Below are 14645 nucleotides of genomic sequence, written 5' to 3'. Positions count from 1 at the left end.
AAAGGGGACCATGAAGACAAAAGTGCTTAGAACCCATGAAAGTCATAAAGCCGCCCAACACCCACTAGGTCCCAGAGCTCTTTTGCAGCCCATCTTCACACTTTACCTAGAGGGGAACTGAGGCAGGGAGAAGTCCTAGGTCATCCAGCCAGTGAATATTAAACCTGGACCCTGGATCATCCCATATCAGTTCTGAGCCATTTCTATATCAGAAATGAGCCAGAAACCAAGATGCTTCTTTTTGGCCCTTCTCCTGTTTTTCTACAGAGAGTAGGTAAGTGTGTCCATCTAAGATGGCATTTGATTGGCTTTTGTGTTTTCCTATTCAACATCTCACAGTTAATGTCTTTTGTGCCTTTTTACATAATGTACAAGTGAGAAATGCAATAACTCTGGGTGGTTCTTTCCTCAAGGAAAGGTTCTTTTCTTTTATATTAAATACAACCCTGTACGTGAAAGGGTCCTGAGAAGGTTAAAAAGTGCTCACAGAACTGAAAGAGATTACTATGGAGAAAGCGTTTACCTGGCTGGATGTTTAGAACTGAAAAGTGAAAACAATCTCCTTTAAAAACTGCCAGCGGGGGGCTTCCCTGGTGGTGCAGTGGTTAAGAATCCGCCTGCTAATGCAGGGGGCACGGGTTTGATCCCTGGTCTGGGAAGATCCCACATGCCGCGGAGCAACTAAGCCCGTGCACCACAACTACTGAGCCTGCGCTCTAGAGCCCGCGAGCCACAACTACTGAGCGCGCACACCTAGAGCCCGTGCTCCGCAACAAGAGAAGCCACCGCGATGAGAAGCTTGCCGCAACTAGAGAAAGCCCGCGTGCAGCAACGAAGACCCAACGCAGCCAAAAATAAAAACAAATAAATACATTAAAAAACAACAACAACAACAACAAAAACTGCCAGCGGACATTCTGGAACACCGATCTCAGTCATCTACCTTTTGGTTTTAAATTTGTCAGACGGCCTTGCTCAGCCCTTCTCGCTAGGAGCAGTGGCGGCTGGCCCTGGTCACCTGAGGCCTCCCTCTGCCATCTCTCTCTTCCAACAGGTCTCTACCAGGTCTCTCCTGAGACCAGGGCCATTTCATCCTCCCATCCCTTCCTTCTGGGCTGCCAGTGTTATTTATTTTTAATGCCTTTGACTCATTTCCCTCTTGTTTTGACCAGGCAAACAGCACACATCTGCTGCCACCAGGAGGTGTCAATAGTTCGTACTGCTCAATTTGTATGCCCCAAATCCACCGGAAGATTTTTGCCATGCCTGTGTCTCAAGTTTCAATTTCAAAGTATTATGCTGCGTTCTTGGCATTAAAAATTCATAGGTTGAATTAAAGATTTATTTTTAAGGGGGGTACCTTATTAGAAGGCAAATCACGTTCTTTTCATTTTAGACATATTGGCTATTACGATTTCATCTTTTTTGCTAAAAGCTCAATTACATCAATATCACTCGAGACCCTCCAAACACTGAGCTGAAAGCCGGGCTTCTCAGCAGCCAAGTGCCTATTGCCCTGGAAGGATTAACTTTTCTAAGAATGAATCCCATCCGCCTGATGCAGAGTTATCTCCCTAATAAAAAGCTGATCGAGTTACACCTCTGCTTAAAATCTCTGCCAGCTTCCTGTTGCTTACAGAATGACGTTTAAACTCCTTCTTCTGTCTTACAAAGCCTTCCACAGATTGGGCCCAGCCTGCCTTTCACTGTTCCTGCTGCACATCTCGCGCTTCTTCACACGGAAGGAGACCAGGACATGCCAAAATGTCCTGGTCCCCCTCACCCTTCAACCTTCAACCAAGACCTCGGTTCAATGTGCCTCTATAATTCAGTTTACCTGGCCATATTGTAAAATATCTATTACGTCCGTCCCTCCCCCCAGACTGATTTCCCAAAGATAGGAATTGAGCATTATTCCTATCTGTAACCCCAGGTTCGGCACAGGGCCAAGCACACTCCATAAAGATTAGTAGGTGAATGAATAAATGAATGAGTTGAATGAATGAATTCAACGGCCCAAGAACTCACACGCAACAGAACGTGACAACAAAATCAACAACGTCAACATGTCCAGTCTTACATTTAGTAAGTATAGAAAAAACGAGTATGCACAGGGAATAAATTCCCTACCTTTACTAAGTCTTCTAAGACAGGCTGTGACTACAGTAAGTGCTCAGGAGATAATCCAAATGGTCCAAGGCTTTGGTGGAGATCAGAGCTTCTGAGTTGTGTGTGCTGGGTAGAGGGCAGGTGTTTGGGAGAGGGAGAAAAATGTCTCGAAATGGGTGACAGCCACCTGGGCTGGTGTGAGACGACGCAAGAGGCCTTTCTTAGCAAGAGAGGGCCGCAGACTTTCAGTTGTTAAGGATGAAGAAAGTGACAAGGACAGGGACCTCTGGGGAAGGGGTAGGCATGATGGAAAGGGGGATTTCTAGAAAAAGTCAGCCATGGCTCTCCTGACTTAAAAGCAATGGGAGTGGCTCCTTTGAAGGATGAAGATGCTTTTAATCAGGGACTCAATTCTGAAGAAAGTTTTCAAAGTGCTGTTTTGAACTGTGAGATGAAAGGACAAGGATAAAATACCTGGAAAGTGGACAGCTATTCCCTAAGCTGCTGGTACCTTTCTCCCCTTCACTCGCTCCCCAAAGGAGAAGGAGCCACCTGCCTGGTTGGCCTGAGCTTGGCTTGGCTGGTCCTGGCTCTGTCTCAGGTCTGTCTGCCTGGAGGGGGCATCTCCTCTTGCTCCTGCATCCACAGGATGAGTTACCTTGGGCCTGGCATCTCCTTTCTGGAGGCAGATAGGAAGGCCATTTCTACTGGTCTGAACTCATGAGATTTCTCAGATGGGAGACAGTGACCCTATCTGCCGTTGACCAAGGAAGTGTCTGCTTTACAAAGGGGCCGTCCTAATACCTTGTCTTGGAGGAGGGAGTGAGAAGCAAGATGTGGAAACCCAATTACTGGGCCACAGATTCCAGCCACATGTGCTAATTGAGCGAGGCCAGCAATAAAGACGACATGTTTTGATCTTCATCTATCTGATGCGTGTAGATATTTCCTGATTAATTCTGAAATTTGAGGGGAAAGGATTTCAGTTCGCCACTTCTGAAAACCCAGTACATTGCTTATGTTCTTTTAGCTCTGAATTAAGTGATGGGCCCCCTGGACCGCTCACTGCAGGAACCCAGGGAAAGAGCTCTTTCTTCAGCTGACACCTCTGATTTAAGGCGTCCGCCTCATTTGATCTCATTTGGGGTCTCCATTTACAGTTCCAGGGGAGACCCCTGAGTTTCACAATAGCTGGAGGTGTGAGCCAGACCAAGGGCTGACAACAACCACCCCACCAGAATGAAACACACAACCTTTGTGAGCTATAAGCTGAACCGAATCCAGCTTCTCATCATACTCAACCTGAAATACCTCGGTGACATTGTAGGTTTGGTTCCAGGCCACAGCGATAAATCAAATATCGCAATAAAGTGAGTCACACGAATGTTTTGGTTTCCCAGTGCCTGTAAAAGTTACGTTTACACTATACTGCAGTCTATTAAGTGCTCAATAGTGTTCTGTACAAAAACAATGTAGGTACCTTAATTAAAAAACACTATCGATAAAAAAAACCGCTAACCATCATCTGAGCCTTTAGAGAGTTGTAATCTTTTTGCAGTAGTAACATTAAACATCACTGATTGCTGATCACCATAACAAATATGATAATAATGAAAAAGTGAAACATTGTGAGAATTACCAAAATGTGACACAGAGACCCAAAGTGAGCAAATGCTATTGGAAAAATGGCACCAATAGACTTGCTTGATAGGGGTTGCCACGAACCATCAATTTGTAAAAAACAAAATATCTGCAAAGGTCAATAAAGCGAAGTGCAGTAAAACAAGTTATGTCTGCAGAGAGATACTAAAAGATCATTCAAACAGAACTGAACTAGATACTTTCTTAAAAAAAATAAAAGACCTCACCTACTGCGTCAAAAGAAAATAAAAGCTTCAAAATATTTTCTGAATCCAACTATTTCATTCTGTTCATGTATCAAATACCTAGCAGGTAATACCTTTTTCCCAGCATAGAAAAATATTCAGCAAATTCAACCATGTTTATTGCTTCCCTCTCATCCTTTTAATTTCTCTAAATTAAGTTACCTTCCCTTTTGGTTACCACCTTTCAATTCTGTTTCAGCTTTAATAGTATATATGCATGAATGACCAATAAAAGTAGTCAAAAGATTTTATCTGTGTTGGTATAATATTTCATGTTTTCTCAAAGAAGAAATGTTGAAATTCATGGCTGAAGCACATGTGATGATGGAATTTCCTCTTCTTAAGACGCTTTAAAGAATTTTTGAAGGATGATCTTTTAATAGATTGCAAGTAGATAAAACCTGTCCCATTGCTCTCCAGGTAGTTGGCCTCTGGGACTTCTAGTTCTGACTTGTACACTGCTCACTAGAGTACTATTTATATAAGAGGGTTGGAGAGTTGTATGCCTGTTCGGTTATTTGTTCATTAGCTGATTCATTCATTCATTCATTCAACAAATATCCAGTGAGCCCCTCTGTGATAGGCCCATAGTGGGTCGAGGAAATTAATAGTGAATAAATCATAGCCCTCCTTTGAATTCACGGATTAGTAGAGAAAACAGAAACCTCAGTGGATAAATCATCATAGAATAAGGGCTACAGAGAGGTAACAAGGAACTCTGAGAACTCTTTATGTTTCTGATTAATGGTAGTGATCATTTCTTTTATCCATAGTTGAAACATCTATTTCCAGAGAATTCTAGTTCAAGGAAGTAAGCTTCTCAACTCTATTCAACTGCATTCTGTCATGCAGGAGGTACTTCTTAACCTCCCAAGGACTTCTGAACAGTGTCAGCTACATAACTGTCGGTAGGCTGGGCTATGGTTAGAAATGACATGAATCATAGGTGTAGCCAACTGACTCTGCACTTACTTTGGGCCAGGCACTTTTCAAAGCACTTTAATTCATTGCACCCTTAAAACCACCCTGTGAGGTAGGTCCTATTGTAATCCCTGTTCAAAAATGATGAATCTGAGACACAGAGAAGGTGAATAACGCCTCCGAGCACACATAAAGGGTGGAGCATATACTTTTATTTACTCAGTGAAATATAAACTTGAGAGGCTCTCTTGAATTAACTCCCTGCCATTGGTTCCTTCTCTTTCATAAAAATAATGTGCAAAATTTAAAAGCAAACAAACAAAAAATCAAAAGAATCATGCTTCTTGAGTTTCAGGGTTCTAAGTTAACAGAAATGTTCTGTTTTCTCAAAAATTGAACTTTGTATCTTCTGTGAATACTCCCATTTAGGTCTAAAATATACAGCCTATATTTTTTAAAAAAAGCAGCAACTTGAAATCTAATAGATAAAAATTTATATTTATAAAAAACATATAAATTATATAAAAGTAATAATCTAATCTTTCTTGCAATGACACAAACTAAATTTGAAACAAAATCAGTAAAGTTCAGGCCCCTAAATTCATTTAAGAAATATGCACATAAAATAACTGCAAAATCACAGGTTAGTCAAGAAAAACCAAAAGAACAAGGCCTTCCCTTGCTTGTCAAAGATACAAGAAGAAAGATTTATTGAACGCTAGTGAAATAAAGATTTGAGCATTCATTCTGCCTGAGGGACTGTATCTTAGTTTTCATGCCTAAAATTCTTACAACCGAGGCAATCCTTTGATTAAAACATTGTCTGCAGAAAGCCCCTGTACTCTATGGGTTACCTAAGAGGAGAGGAAGCTCCTTATAACATATTAGCATCTTGTGATAAATTATAACAGCTTTATTTGTCAAAGTAGCCAACTACAACCTTGGAAAGCATTCAGCAGAGATATAAAAGAATAGGACTAAGGAAAATTGAAATTTAATTAATGATGAATCGTTACGGCTTTTCATGGATTTTTGAAGATACTATTTCTTATTGATTTGTGAGAGCTCTTTATATACGTTAGTGAAAATCTGCTGTTTTTTCCCCTTAGCATTCCTTCTCCCTTCTGATAACAGAATCACTCTGTATTATGAAAAATTCATTCCAAGTAGTTTGTGTAGCACTGACCTACCCCTTTCCCTGCCACAAGGGTAGCACATGATCCATGCCTGGGCAGAATCATCAGTGGGTAACACACTAGAATCTCAGAACAAAAGAGAAACAGGAGCAAAAGAGAAAGAAACCTTCCTTCAGCCACGGGGGTTATTCGGTGACTGACCTGTGACCCAAACTGGGTCAAAATCCTTCCAAAAGCTTCTGTGCTGGAGCGATCAGAGAAGCAGCACTGTTTTCCTGGAGGACTGTTAGGCTGGTAGGATAGGGGAGACTGGGCTACAGGCAACCAACATGGCTTCCGCATGATGGAAGCTTCAGGCCTCTCCATCCCTGGGCTCTCCAGTTACAGAAGCTAGCAAATCCCCGTGCATGTTTCAGCAAGTTTGAGCAGGACTCTTCAGTTGAAAGCCACCATAAAAAAGCACATATTGAAGGTATTAACGTTTGGTCTGTCACATAAGCAGTAAGTGTTTTCCCCAATTGTTTGTTTTTTAATTTTGTTTAAGGAGGTTTCTGTCATATGGAAGTTTTTTGTTTTTAAGGAGTCAATCCTTTCCCTCTTTAGTCTAGCTTTGATGATATACTTCAAACATCCTCCTGAAACTCCTTCTCTAACCAAAATTAACAAATGCAGTAGTTAATCTATTGTTTTCCTTGTACTTTTCTGGTTTTGTCTTTACATTTAACCTTTAATCCATCGTGAATTTGTTGTATGGTAAGATGTGTAATAGGTAGTCATTTTTACTTGCACATGAACAGTCAGTTGTCCTAACGTTATTTGGTAAACAATCCAATCTTTTCCTAGTTATTTCAATGCTGCCTTTACTTTGTCCCAATCCATACTCATGCTTTGGTTTTTGGCTTGGTTCTCTATTACCTTCCATCAAGGTACCCCTCTTCCTGTACTAGTTCTGCACCAACGTTAATTAATGGATTCCTGGGGAACTTCCTGGCGGTTCAGTGGTAAGGGCTCTGCGCTTCCACTGCAGGGGACACGGGTTTGATCCCTGGTCAGGGAACTAAGATCCTGCATGCCACACAGCGCGGCCAAAAAAACAGGATTCTTATACCTGGTAGAAGAAAGTTCACTCTTCTTCTGGCTATTCTTACACATTTAATTCCATATTAGTTTTGAATCTTTTTTTTTTAAATATCATAAAAACCTTGCTGGGGTTTGCTTGGGACTGTATATGTGTATGAATTGAGAAAAGCAATATCTTTATTATTTTGAGTCCATCCATGCAAAGACGAGAGGCACTCTTGAATTATTAAAGTGATTTTTATGTCCATCAGTAGAGTTTAATAACTTTGCTTATATTGGTCTTGGGCATTTCGTATTTTTGTTAATTTTTAAAATGGTATTGTTTTAACCATTATATTTTTAAAATAATGTTTAATATTATATAGGAACGCTATTGGCTTTACAATTAGGATGGTAAACCCTCTTGGTTCCAACAATTCTCATTATTTCTTGGGTTTTTCAGGTGGACGACTTCAATAACTGTAAATAACAATATTTGGGGCCACCTCCTTTCTAATACAGGAACCTTATTTTTTTATTTTCACTAATTATTTTGGTGAGCACTTGCAGAATCTTGTTAAAACATTTCACCCATAACAGGACATGTTGGTCTTGTTTCCAACTGTAATGATAGATTCTAGAGGGTTTCGATACTAAGATATTGACTTACTGGTTTGAGATTTATATATATGATAAAATTGTCATACCTAGGTTAAAGAAGTATTCTATTCCAATTTTACTCTGTCTTTTTTCTTTGTTGCCTTTAATTTGTTTTTCATTGAGGCAAAAATCTACATGTAAATGCATAGATCTTACTTTTTATAGTTTGATAAGTTTTGAAAAATTTGCATACAGCCATTTCTATTAGCCATTTCTAACTCACACTTCTAAAGAAATATAAAACATTTCCATCCTCCCAGAAAGTTCCTTCCTATTTTCCTTTAGATCCCCATCCACACCCTGATTTCAAGGCAACCATTGCTCAAATTTCTGTCACTATGGTTTTTTTCATTGAGATATAATTCATATACTATAAAATTAATCCTTTTAAAGTGTACAGTTCAATGATATATTCACAAAGTTGTACTATCATTACCACTATCTAATTTTAGAATATTTTCATCACCCCCCCAAAGACACTACATACCTATCAGCAGTCACTCCCCACTGCCCCTTCCTGCCAGCCCCTGGCAACTACTAAACTACTTTCTGTCTGTATGGATTTGCCAGTTCTAGTGCTTTCATATAAATGGAGTCATACAACATGCGGCGTTTTGTGTCTGGCTTTCAGTTACCATAATGTTTTTAAGGTTTGCCTGCATTGTTGCATTTATCAGTACTTTCTTTCTTTTTATTGCTAAGCAATATTTTATTGTATGGATATACCACATTTTGTTTACCCATTCATCAATTGGTGGATATTTGGGATGTTCCCACTTTTTTTCTATTATGAATAATTCTGCTGTGAGCACTCGTGTACATGTTTTTTTTTTGTAAACCTCTGTTTTCAGTTCTCCTGAGTATGTATCTTGGAATATAGGTTAGTTTTGCCTGTTATAAAACTTGATATAAATGGAATCGTAGTTCTTGTATCTGACTTCTTTTTGCCCAGCATAATGTTTTTGAGATTCATTCATGTAGGTTGTTTCTTTTTTTGCTGTGTAGTATTTTATTCTATGAATATACCACAGTTTGTTGATCCAGTCTCCCAAGGATGGACTTTTGATCTGTTTTCAGTTTGGGGCTATTATGAATAAAGCTGTTATGAACACTCTTATACATATCTTTTTAGGAACTTATATTTCAGTTTCTTTAACTATGTAGCTAGGCGTTGAATTACTAGATCATAGAGTAAGTGTATGTTTAGCTTATAAAAAATTTCAGTGTCTTCCAAGTGGTTATACCATTTTAAATTCCTGCCAGAGATAGATTCAAATTCTGATCACTCCACATTCTCATTAACATTTGGTATGGTCAGCATTTTAAAATTTTATCTATTTTGTGGGTGTGAAGTAGTATACCATTATGGTTTTAATTAATATTTTTCTGATGACTAATGAATTTTTTGTGTCCTTTTTAATTACTTGTATCTGTTCTATTGTAATTGCCTGTTCAAGTCTTTTGCAAATTTAAGAAATTGTGTTGTCCTTTTAGTAATGAGTTATAAAAGATTCAAGATTCCTCGATACTAGATACAAGTTCTTTGCCACATATATTTTTTGTGAATATTTTCTCCCAGTCTGTAGCTTGTCTATTCCTGTACTTAATGATACGATTTGATAAGCAGAAATTTTTAATTTTGATGAAATCTGATTTTTGTAAATATTATGGTTATTTCTACCAGTGTTCTTTCTAGGAAGCCTTTATTTACCTCACAGCCATAAAAATTTTCTCCTATGTTTTCTTCTAGGAACTTTATAGTTTTGGCTCTTACAATTAGGTCTATTACCCATCCCAAATGAGCTTTTTTATACAGACTGAAGTAAGGGTCAAGGTTCATTTTTTTTCCATCTGGATATTCAGTTCCTCCAGCATCACTTGGTGAAGGTTTTTCTTTATTGAATTCTTTCAGTGCCATTGTCAAAAATCAATTTACTGTGTTAATACGGGTTTATTTCTGGAATCTCTACTGTGTCTCATTGACCAGACTATTCTTACACTATATTCTTACACTATTCTTACACTAATAACATACTATCTTGATTTTTCTAAATTAAATATAGTTGATGTACAATGTTTTGTTAGTTTCCGGTATACTACGCAATGATTTGATATTTGCCTACATTATGAAATGATCATGATCAGTCCCATAGAAAGTTACCACAATATTACTGACAATATTTCTAATACTGTATACTACATCCCTGTGACTTGTTTATTATATAAATGGAATTTTACACCTCTAAATCCTCTTTACCTATTTCATTCACCCCTCCTACCCTCCCTCCCTTATGGCAACCACCCATTTGTTTTCTGTATCTATGAGTCTGTTTTCATTTTGTTTTGTTTCTTGATTTTGTTTTTTCGAATGCCACATGTAAGTGAGATCATGCGGTATTTGTCTCTCTCTGTCTGACTTACTTCACTTAGCATAATACCCTCTAGATCCATCCATGTTGTTGCCAATGACAAGATTTCATTTTTTATGAACGAAAAACATATATACCACATCTTCTTTATTCATTCATCTACTGACAGACAATTAAGTTGCTTTTATATCTCAGCTATTGTAAATAATGCTGCAATGAACACTGGAGTGCTTATATCTTTTTGAATTAGTGTTTTTGTTTTCTTCGGGTAAACACCCAGAAGTGAAATTGCTGGATCACATGGCAGTTCTATTTTTAACTTTTTCAGGCACCTCCATACTGTTTTCCAAAGCGGCTGCACCAATGAACAGTCCAAACAACAGTGTACAAGGATTCCCTTTTTCCCACATTCTCTCCAACACGTGTTATTTGTTGTCTTTTTGATAATAGTCATTCTGAAAGGTTTGAGGTGGTAGCTCATGGTTTTGATTTGCCTTTCCCTGATGATTAGTGATGCTGAACACCATTTCATGTACCTGTTGGCCACCTGCATGCCTTCTTTGGAAAAAATGTCTATTCAGGCGCTCTCCTATTTTTTAATCCAGTTGGGTTTTTTTATGTTCAGTTGTATGAATGCTTTGTATATTTTGGATATTAACCCCTTATTAGATATATTGTTTGCAAATAGCTGCTCTCATTTGGTAGGCTGCCTTTTTGTTTTGTTGATAGTTTCCTTCACTGTGCAATGCTTTTTAGTTTGATATAGCCCCATTTGCTTATTTTTGCTTTTGCTTCTCTTGCCTGAGAAGACATAGGCAAAAAATATATATGTATTGCTAAGACTGATTCTAAGAGTGTACTGTCTTTGTTTTCTTCTAGAAGTTTTATGGTTTCAGGTCTTATATTAAAGCCTTTAAGCATTTTGAGGTTTTTTTGTTTTTTTGTTTTTGTTTTTTTAGTATATGGTGTGGTAAAGTAGACCAGTTTGATTTTTTTTGCATGTAGCTGGCCAGGTTTCCCAATTGAAGAGGCTGTCTTTTCCCCATTGTATATTCTTGCCTCCTTTGTTGTAAATTAATCGGCCATATAAGTGTGGGTTCATTTCTGGGTTCTCTATTCTGTTTCATTGATCTATATGTCTGATTTTGTGCCAATACCATACTGTTTTGATTACCGTACCTTTGTAGTATAAGGAATAAGGAAGTGTGATGCCCCCAGCTTTGTTCTTTGTTCTTCTTTCTCAAGATTGTTTTGGCTCTTCAGGGTCTTTTCTGTTTCCATACAAATTTTAGAATTATTTGTTCTAGCTCTGTGAAAAATGCCATTGGTATTTTGATAGGGATTGCATTGAATCTGTACATTGCCTTGGGTAGTATGGTCATTTTAACAACATTAATTCTTTCAGTCCATAAGCACATAATATCTTTCCAATTGCTTATATTGTCTTCAATTTCTTTCATCAATGTCATAACTTCTGAGTTACCTCCTTGGTTAGATTTATTCCTAAGTATTTTATTCTCTTTGATGCAACTGTGAATGAGATTGTTTTCTTAATTTCTCTTTCTGATAGTTTGTTCCTAGTATATGGAAATGCAACAGATTTCTGTATATTAATTTTGTATCCTGAACATTCACTGAGTTTGTTTATTAGTTCTAATAGTTTTTTGGTGGTGTCTTTAGGATTTTCCATATAGGTGACCTTGGAACAATATGAGCTTGAGCTGCACAAATCCACTTATATGTAGATTTTTTCAATAAATGTACAAAAATATACGTGCAAGAGTTGTATTGAAGTGGGTAGCCTATTCTTACACAGGCATAGGTGAGTGACATTTCATATAGAATTAATAATGTGCTAGTTTTCTTACTGTTTTATATCTTCGTTTTCAAAGGATTACCTTACTGTACAGTGTGCTCCTCTCTCTCTCATTGTTGGAGAAACTGCGTATCAGCCTCTCATCACAGGTAAGCGGTTTTTTAAATAATGTAACAATGTTTCCAATACTGTATTATGAATATGATTGTAATATTGTATGCCATAAAGAAATTTTATAACAATCCATTCATTAGCCTATGGGCTAGGCTACCATGAAGCAATTGTATCAGTTACACTAGGCTAACATAAAGCAATCATATTGCTGCTTCTTTGTTATCAATGCATGAATCGTTATACTTGTAAAGAAATATGAATTTCTTTTTCACATTATCTTTTCATTTTTGCTGTCTGGTGTTAGTAATATGTATAATATCTCCTGTGCTTTGTATCATATAAGCCAATATTGATGTAGGTGCTGACAGATAGACAATTCATCTTGTAAATGGATGACATAAACTTAACAGTATTGAAAAATATAGTACAATACTGTAAATGTATTTTCTCTTCGTTAATTTTCTTAATAACATTTTCTTTTCTCTAGCTTACTTAATTGTAAGAATACAGTATATAGTACATATAACATACAAAATATGTGTTAATTGACTGTTTGTGTTATTGGTAAGGCTTCCAGTCATCAGTAGGCTATTGATAGTTAAGTTTTTGGAGAGTCAAAAGTCATACACAGATTTTCAACCATGCAGGGGGTTGGCTCCCCTAGCCCTTGTGTTGTTCAAGGGTCAACTATGTATAGTATCATGTCATCTGCCAACAGTGGTAATTTTACATCCTTCTTTCCAATTTGGATTCCTTTTATTTCTTGTCTGATTGCTGTGGCAATCCACATTTGCTCTGATACCTCACTTTTGCTGCGTATGAAGTTCTGACTTTTCACCAAGGCAAAAACTATCTGTACGATTTTTCTCCTTGACCTTACTCTTCCCTAACCCCTGGATTCATGTGTTCCTAAGTCTATCCAGGCCTCAGCACAACAAACTTCTTAAGTCTGCTTGGAATTTTAGGTAAACACCTATTTTATCCTGTATTTCTTGAGATTATCTACAGAGAAAAAAAAAGGAAAGTGATATTTAGTGGGTAGAGTGACAGCAAAATTATAAAACAGATGATTTGATTTTTAATTTCAAGTTTAACATATACGCATATAATCATTGGTCAAAAAACTGAAGCAGGTGATGTAATAATGACAGGGTATAGAAGAAGGTACAATGATGATTTTTTTAATGTAAGTATGGTAAAGTTAATGCTATAGAGTCTGGTGAAAGCCCTCCTACAGTCTTACCACCTCAGTATAAAGTCTTCTGAAATCAGCTTTCTTAACTTTATTTTGTCTCATTTCATTTTTTCTTCCCTTCTCAGAAATATTAAATTTTTGGTCAGTTTGCCCAAGATGGCCTCTTAGCTTTGTGATAAATATTGTCAACTCATGTGACACTTAATTGCATTGTTACAAATTTTGTAATCTCTACGTACTCTCTGATCCTACCTGTAATGGGGTTCTTCGTAGACCTAAGTTTTAAATTTTCAAAATTGGAAACCCATCATTGAGAGTCACAAGTGTTGCTGAATTCTAGGGTAGGATTTGGAATTGGTGTTGGAAAAGAACTTTCCTTTTTTTCAGGGAGGTCCAATTTAAAGGTGTTTTAGTCAACAGCGTATATAGGACATATACCTACCCATTGTTCTTGTCTAAAGTCCTGAATCCACAGAGTAACCAAAATTCAGACACTTCACCCCAAGGGACTGAGTGCTCTTCTTGGTAACATCTGTGGTGTGTTTGAACAGAACTGTGCTGCTTAAGGGTTATAAACCTCTTTTCTCATGAAATCTGGATTTAGACTGATACTTGCCTGAAAATCACTCTCCCCATCTCCCCTGCCCCAGAGATGTGTCTGTGTTCTAAACTAAACATTGCTCACAAGAGGTTACAAATTATGGGGATGACCCAACCTCCCATTCTTCTATCAGGCCAAGAGATTGTGACAAGAAACTGCATGGGTTTGATACAGAACAACCCATATTAGACTCTTGGGGTCCCATACATGATGTCATTTAAGACCAAATGACTTTGAGTCTGGGAACAGTCCTGTGGACTTCTGGGTTTGTCTTGTCCAGGCCATGAGGATTTAATGACATGCTAATGGAGGAGCACAGGTCTTTCTCAGCAAGGTAAGAGGTCTTCCTGTTAGTAATGAGGCTGGGCAGGGAAGGAGGCTGGTCTTAAACTAGAGGAAAGAGGTCTTCCTCTCTCTGAGGCCAAGAAAAGTTGGGTCTGGAATCTAAGGAAAGAGCATTCTTGGAGGTGACAGGGATGGGAAGAACCAACTTAGCCAAGTGGAGATAGACCAATAGCCAAGATGAAGCCCTAAGTGAGGTAAGTCAGGGCTGTGGGTTCAAGACGAGACATCTGTAGGGTGAACAACTTGTCCAGGTTTGCCCAGGACTGACACAGTTTTCAAACTAAAATTTCCCGAGAACTCCTTTAGTTCTGGGCAAATTAGGATGCTTGGTCGACCTAGATATTAGTCGAGTGTTCCCCTTCGTGTTGCACTACTGATGCCCCCAAGACTTCAGTAAACACTGGTTGGAAGTCCCAGCTCTGTCTTAGCTGTGT

The sequence above is a fragment of the Eschrichtius robustus genome, chromosome 19 (assembly GCF_028021215.1).
Source record: "Eschrichtius robustus isolate mEscRob2 chromosome 19, mEscRob2.pri, whole genome shotgun sequence".
NCBI classification, from domain to species: domain Eukaryota; kingdom Metazoa; phylum Chordata; class Mammalia; order Artiodactyla; family Eschrichtiidae; genus Eschrichtius; species Eschrichtius robustus.
Note: the sequence above shows the minus strand (reverse complement) of the source record.